Source organism: Mustela putorius, unplaced genomic scaffold, assembly GCF_011764305.1.
Source record: "Mustela putorius furo isolate JIRA1106 unplaced genomic scaffold, ASM1176430v1.1 tig00000145_pilon_pilon_pilon, whole genome shotgun sequence".
NCBI classification, from domain to species: Eukaryota; Metazoa; Chordata; class Mammalia; order Carnivora; family Mustelidae; genus Mustela; species Mustela putorius.
In genome coordinates this window covers 23,095,575-23,101,911 of record NW_025421294.1, presented here as the reverse complement: position 1 = coordinate 23,101,911, position 6,337 = coordinate 23,095,575, and the positions used below count along the sequence as shown (strand labels likewise).

Here is a 6,337-nt window from a genome sequence, read left to right as displayed (position 1 = left end):
CACTCAACATCCTGATGCCCAGTGGCCTCAACCAGGGGCTCAGAACTAGGAAGGGAGATGACCCTAGAACTTCATTTCCTCCAAGGAGATTAGTATCCTAGGCTTAACAACACAAAGCCAGGAAGGCGCTTGTTGCCACTTGATAAACACTTGACAAACTGGATATAGAGCTTAAGAGAAACTGTACAGGCACACAGCTACCTTTAATACCCCTGCTGAAAAGAAAATTACCCTGTCAGTGAAGAAGAAAAGGAGAGAGGGAGAGAAAGATTTTAACACGTCTCTTAGCTGATTCTTGTGTACTTTAACTGTCTGTTCTTTTTTTTTTTTTAAAGATTTTATTTATTTATTTTACAGAGAGAAATCACAAGTAGATGGAGAGGCAGGCAGAGAGAGAGAGAGAGAGAGAGGGAAGCAGGCTCCCTGCTGAGCAGAGAGCCCGATGTGGGGCTCAATCCCAGGACCCTGAGATCATGACCTGAGCCGAAGGCAGCGGCTTAACCCACTGAGCCACCCAAGCACCCCTAACTGTCTGTTCTTCTGATTCTCACAACAGCCCTGTGTGATAGATTACCAACCATCAGTATTATTGCCCTTCATTTGATAGCTGGAGAGTTTTAGTGACTACTGCTGGTATATAACAGAACCACTATTTGAACCCATGTCTCTCTGATTCTCACAGCCATGTGCATTTCTGTTATAACACAGAGTTCTTCTGTCAGAGAAGAAATTATTTTAAAATGGGGTCCCTGGATGGCTCAGTGGGTTAGGCCTCTGCCTTCAGCTCAGGTCATGATCTCAGGGTGCTGGGATTGAGCCCCGCATCGGGCTCTCTACTCAGCAGGGAGCCTGCTCCCCCCCCCCCGCCTACTTGTAATCTCTGTCAAATAAATAAATAAAATCTTTAAAAAATAATAAAAATAATATAGGGTGCCTGGGTGGCTCAGATGGTTAAGCATCTGTATTCGGTTCAGGTAATTATCCATGGGTCCTGGGATCAAGTCCCACATTGGGATCCTTGCTCCTTGCGAAGTCTGCTTCTCCCTCTGCCCCTCTCTCTCTCTCTCTGTCTCTCATGAATAAATAAATAAAATTTTTAAAGGTAATAATAAAATAAAATAATAATGTAAAAAAAATAGCTTCTGTTTAGGGACTTACAACTATGCCAAAGTCTGTTAAGATTTTACATAGATTATCTCATTTGATGCCCACGCAAACATTACCTCATTAAATCTCACAGCAAGCCAGTAAAGTAGGTATTGTTCTTATTATTTCTATTTTATAGATAGATATGCTGAAGTCCATAGAATTAAGTATCTTACTCTAGGTTTCATAGCGATTAAATGTCAGAGGGCAGAAAGAAAAAAATTCTTTTTTTTTTAAGATTTTATTTATTTTTCAGAGAGAGAAAGAGAGTGAGCACAAGCAGGGGGAAGGGCAGGCAGAGCAGACAGAGCAGGTAAGAAGGCAGAGGGAGAAGCAGGCTCCATGCTGAGCAGGGAACCCAATGCAGGACTCAATCCCAGGACACTGGGATCATGATCTGAGCTGAAGGCAGACATTCAACTGACTGAGCCACCCAGGTGTCCCGAAAAAAAATTCTTTAAAAGGAACAGAATGGAAGAAAAGAATGTACAAAAGAAGGAAAGGAAAGGAGAAAAAGCAAAGGGATAGAAGGCGGGGAAGGAAAGAGAGCTGATGACAGTGTAAGTGTGTCCATAGGGTTGGGGGGCTTCTACAGAACCGGTATGTAATGTTTTCTCCTAATCTGAGTAGTGGGTCATGGGTGTTTCTTTTAATATTATTCTTTAAACTGGGGGCATCTTGGGCACCTGGGTGGCTCAGTGGGTTAAGCCGCTGCCTTTGGCTCGGGTCATGATCTCAGGGTCCTGGGATCGAGTGCCGCATCGGGCTCTCTGCTCAGCGGGGAGCCTGCTTCCTCCTCTCTCTCTCTGCCTCTCTGCCTACTTGTGATCTCTCTCTGTCAAATGAATAAAATAAAATCTTTAAAAAAATAAATAAATAAACTGGGGGCATCTGGGTGGCTCAGATGGTTAGGCATCTGCCTTCAGCTGAGGTCAGGCTCTCCAAGTACTGGGACAGAATTCCCTTGAGGTTCCCTGCTCAGAGCCTGTTTGTGCTCCCTCTGTTTCTCTCTTTCTCTCAAATGAATAAATAAAATATTTTAAAAATATATATTATTATTATTATTATTATTATTTAAACTGTACTTATATACTGTATGCTGTGTATAAGCACGCTTAGGCACTATATGTGACATAAATATATGTTTCACAATTAAGAATAAGAAGGGAAGTATTCCAAGAAGAATAAGAAGTTGCTAAATACAACGAAACCCTGAAATACAATAACCTAGGCTCTAATCCCACACTCGTCACGTGAGACAGCATCAGTAGCAACTTCATCTAGTCACGTGCTGTCCCACTTACAGCTTTCTGGCTGCCCCTGGGGTGTGTAATACCGAGAAGGATGATGACACACCTGAGGTCTCTCCTGGAAAAATCCGCCGTGTTCCCTGCTGTGATGCAGGCTCCGGCCAACAGATGGAGCCATTTCCTCCCTACCCTCTCTTCAAACTGCTTATGAGGAAAAGCTGTTGCTCAAAACTGTGTGGTCCAGGGATAGGAGGACTGTGGCCATCACCAGACACCAGAGGCTAAAGAAAGGCGAGGGTTGACTACTGCCAAGAAGAATTTATTATATCTAAACCTGGTGAGTACTGAAAGAATAGTAAGTTCCAGCAGAGTTTGGGCCATATCAACCTTGTAGGGGCCAGATAATTCTTTGTTGGGGCTAGGGGAGGTGTGTCCTGTGCATTGTAAGATGTTTCATGTGTCTGGCTTCCATCCACTAGATGCTAGCAGCATGCCCCTACCCCCAACTGTGACAACCAAAACTGTCTCAAAAATGGTCAAATGGGGGGCGCCTGGGCGGCTCAGTGGGTTAAGCCTCTGCTTTCGGCTCAGGTCATGGTCCCAGGGTCCTGGGATCGAGTCCCGCATCGGGCTCCCTGCTCAGCGGGAAGCCTGCTTCCTCCTCTCTCTCTCTGCCTGCCTCTCTGCCTACTTGTGATTTCTGTCTGTCAAATAAATAAATAAAATCTTAAAAAAAAAAATGGTCAAATGGCCTGGAGGCGGGGGGCCCAAATCACCCCTAGTTGAGAACCACAAGTTCACACCCAGTAGTGGTGTTGGGACACAGTGGTCTATATAGAATGGAGTCTTGGTGACCTTTGCGGAATGTACTCTGTCCTGAAAACCCAGTTTCCAATGCTCTGGAGTTGGAGGAAGGCCTTTAAAGTAAAGTAACTAACACCCCTCACCTAATAAGTAAGAAAAGCTAAGAGGGGGGGCACCTGGGTGGCTCAGTGGGTTAAGCCGCTGCCTTCGGCTCAGGTCATGATCTCTCGTCCCGGGATCGAGTCCCGCATCGGGCTCTCTGCTCGGCAGGGAGCCTGCTTCCTCCTCTCTCTCTCTGCCTCTCTGCCTACTTGTGATCTCTCTCTGTCAAATAAATAAATAAAATCTTTAAAAAAAAAAAAAAAGCTAAGAGGGTCTCAAAGAAAAGGGGGGGAGGGGAGAATGAATGTGGAGTTGAAACCCTTATAGTTAGGACTGGACTGTGATAGTGGGGGTTATTTTTATCCTCCACTTGTTTTTTGTTTTTTTTTTAAGAATTTGTTTGTTTATTTGACAGATAGAGATCACAAGTAGTCAGAGAGGCAGGCAGAGAGAGAAGAAGGGAAGCAGGAAGCAGGCTCCCCACTGAGCAGAGAGCCTAATGCGGGGCTTGATCCCAGGACCCTGGGGTCATGATCAGAGCCAAAGGCAGAGGCTTTAACCCACTGAGCCACCCAGGTGCCCCTTTACCCCCACTTTAAAGATTAAAAAAGAAAGAAAGAGGAGCACCTGGGTGGCTCAGTCATTTAGCATCTGCCTTTGGCTGTGGTCATGATCCGAGGGTCCTGGTATCAAGCCTTGCATTGAGCTCCTTGCTCAGCAGGAATCCTGCTTCTCCCTCTCCCACTCTGCCTGCTTGTGTTTCCTTTCTCACTGGTTTCTCTCTGTCAAATAAATAAACAAAATCTTAAAAATAAATAAATAAAAAGAAAGAAAGAAAATCTGAGGCTCAGAGAGATCAAGCAAATTGCCCAAGGTCAAACAGTTAGGAAGGGATAGAATTGGGATTCAAACCTAGGACTATCTACAAAATCTTATGCTGCAATTTTAGAACTCCAAGAATCTTATCTTTCATTTATTCATTTTTTTATTCATTCATCCATCCATGTGTTCACTTACAACCATTTAATTAGCTCTCACTTCGTGCCAAGCTCTGGGAATAGAGTGATGAATGAGACAGTCAGTCCTCACATTCATTGAAGTTGTCTAGTGGGGGGATAAAAACGATAAATAAACAATCACACAAGGAATTATATAACAGTTATGATAAGAGCAGTGGAAGAAAAGCTTAGAGAGCTGTCTGTACTAGCTCTCCCTGGGTATGTGCCTTTTTGCAATATGACTTTTGTTTTTTAAGATTTTATTTATCTATTTGTCAGAGAGAGAGCACAAGCGGGGGGAGCAGCCGGCTGAGGGAGAAGAAGGCTCCCCACTGAGCAAGGAACCCGATGTTGAGCAGGGAGCCCGATGCTGAGCAATAGATACAATGAAAGAGACATTGTTATGTGACTTCTGAGCCTTGGCCTCTAAGGACCCTGTAGCTTCTACTGCCAACCTCTTGTTGCCTGAAAACCACCATGTAGGAAACCCCCAGTTTAGCCTCCTCGCTGTCCCAGACATTCCACTGTCCCGGCTGTTCCCAGCAGTCTAGCTGAGGCTCCTGACCTATGAGTGAGACTATCCAGGAAGAGCTAGCACCCAGTCAACCCAACAACTGATGGCAGCTGCACTTTGCCAGATCACCCCAGGCAAGATGGAGCCCAGTCAAAATCACAGAAGTATGAGCATATGCATCGTTGAAGGTGGTTTGTTACCCAGACAAAGAAAAGCCATTCAAAGCCCTACCCTGGTCTGGGGTTGGGGTGTGGGTTTTAGGGTGGCGTCCTTGAAAACATCAGATTCAAGCTGAGACCTGGGAGTAAGTAGGTGTCAGCCTGGGAGAGAGTGGGAGAAGAGTATCCAGGTGACATAGACACCAGTTTGAATGCCTTGAACTAAAAATGAACTGTGGAGTGCTCACTTTGGCAGCACATATACTAAAATTGGAACAATACAGAGATTAGCATGGCCCCTGTGCAAGGATGACGCACAAATTCGTGAAGAGTTCCATATTTTTTGGTGCAAAAACAATGAATAATGTTACACCGAAAAGAAACTTTTTAAAGTTACCTATATTTTAAAACTTTCATCTTAAAAAAAAAAAAATGAACTGTGGATGTATGAGGATCTAAGCAAGGAATGGGCAGCATAAGATGGTGTGAAGAGAGAGGTGAGCTCAACACTGTAAGCAATGACCAACGTGTGGAGTGCTTTACTGACTACACACTGCCCATCTCCAACCCCAGATCTACTTTTTATAACATTCTGGATACACCCACAGCCTGTTCCAAGCATGTAAATTTCATATACCCTATATGTTGAAGAATTAAAAAGTTGAAAATATAGATGGACATTAACCTGGCTCCCAGAAGCTGGGGAAAGGTTGAGTCACAGTCTTCTGGGGATGAACAATATGAAGATGACAAGGCAGCCTGAGCACAGGGGGAAAAAATGTGTTTTTAATAGCTGTGATGACCATCTAAGCTATTATGGCCGCCACTTTCACTGATCTAAGCTCATTCTTAAATGGAAATTTACTTGAAAAGCCCTTTCTTTGCATAATGGAAAATCAGGCTTGTCTAATTCCTTTTCCCCAAGGTAATAGCCCCAGGGTGTAATGGGATGCCTGGCTACCAGTCCTGCTCTTCAGGGGCTCCCTGGGTAACCCCCTTCTCAATGTCCTTTATCCCTGACTCAGGAAAGTCCCCCTAAGGATGCCTCACCTCCAAGGTCACTGCTGAGAACTGTAGGGAAGAGGGAGAATTGATGGGACTGACATCACTGTGTTGTTCATTCTCCTAGGGAAGATGATCCAGCAGGAGCTCCCTCAGCAGGGGTACCGTGCTGAGCCTGATGGCCACAGACTTCCCATTAGGCAGGCTTTCCCAAGGACAGCTGCAAGATCCCACAGCCGGGCAATGGGAGGAGGGCATGCTGGGTGTGGCTCCATGCTTATGGAACCTGGACGCTCCTGCCTTTTCTCGGGTTGGGAAGAGGGTCCTACCGCTCGGCCCTACCAAAGAGGGTGGGGTTTTTTA

The 6,337-nt window shown here is 45.1% G+C and overlaps 1 non-coding gene across 1 annotated transcript; it reads left to right on the top strand.

Moving 5' to 3' along the window:
• The first annotated feature begins 5,212 nt into the window (after nt 1–5,212).
• On the top strand, nt 5,213–5,316 carry LOC123390866. Its single transcript, XR_006605458.1, has one exon. It is a non-coding gene; the product is annotated as a U6 spliceosomal RNA (small nuclear RNA).
• The last annotated feature ends 1,021 nt before the right edge of the window (nt 5,317–6,337 follow it).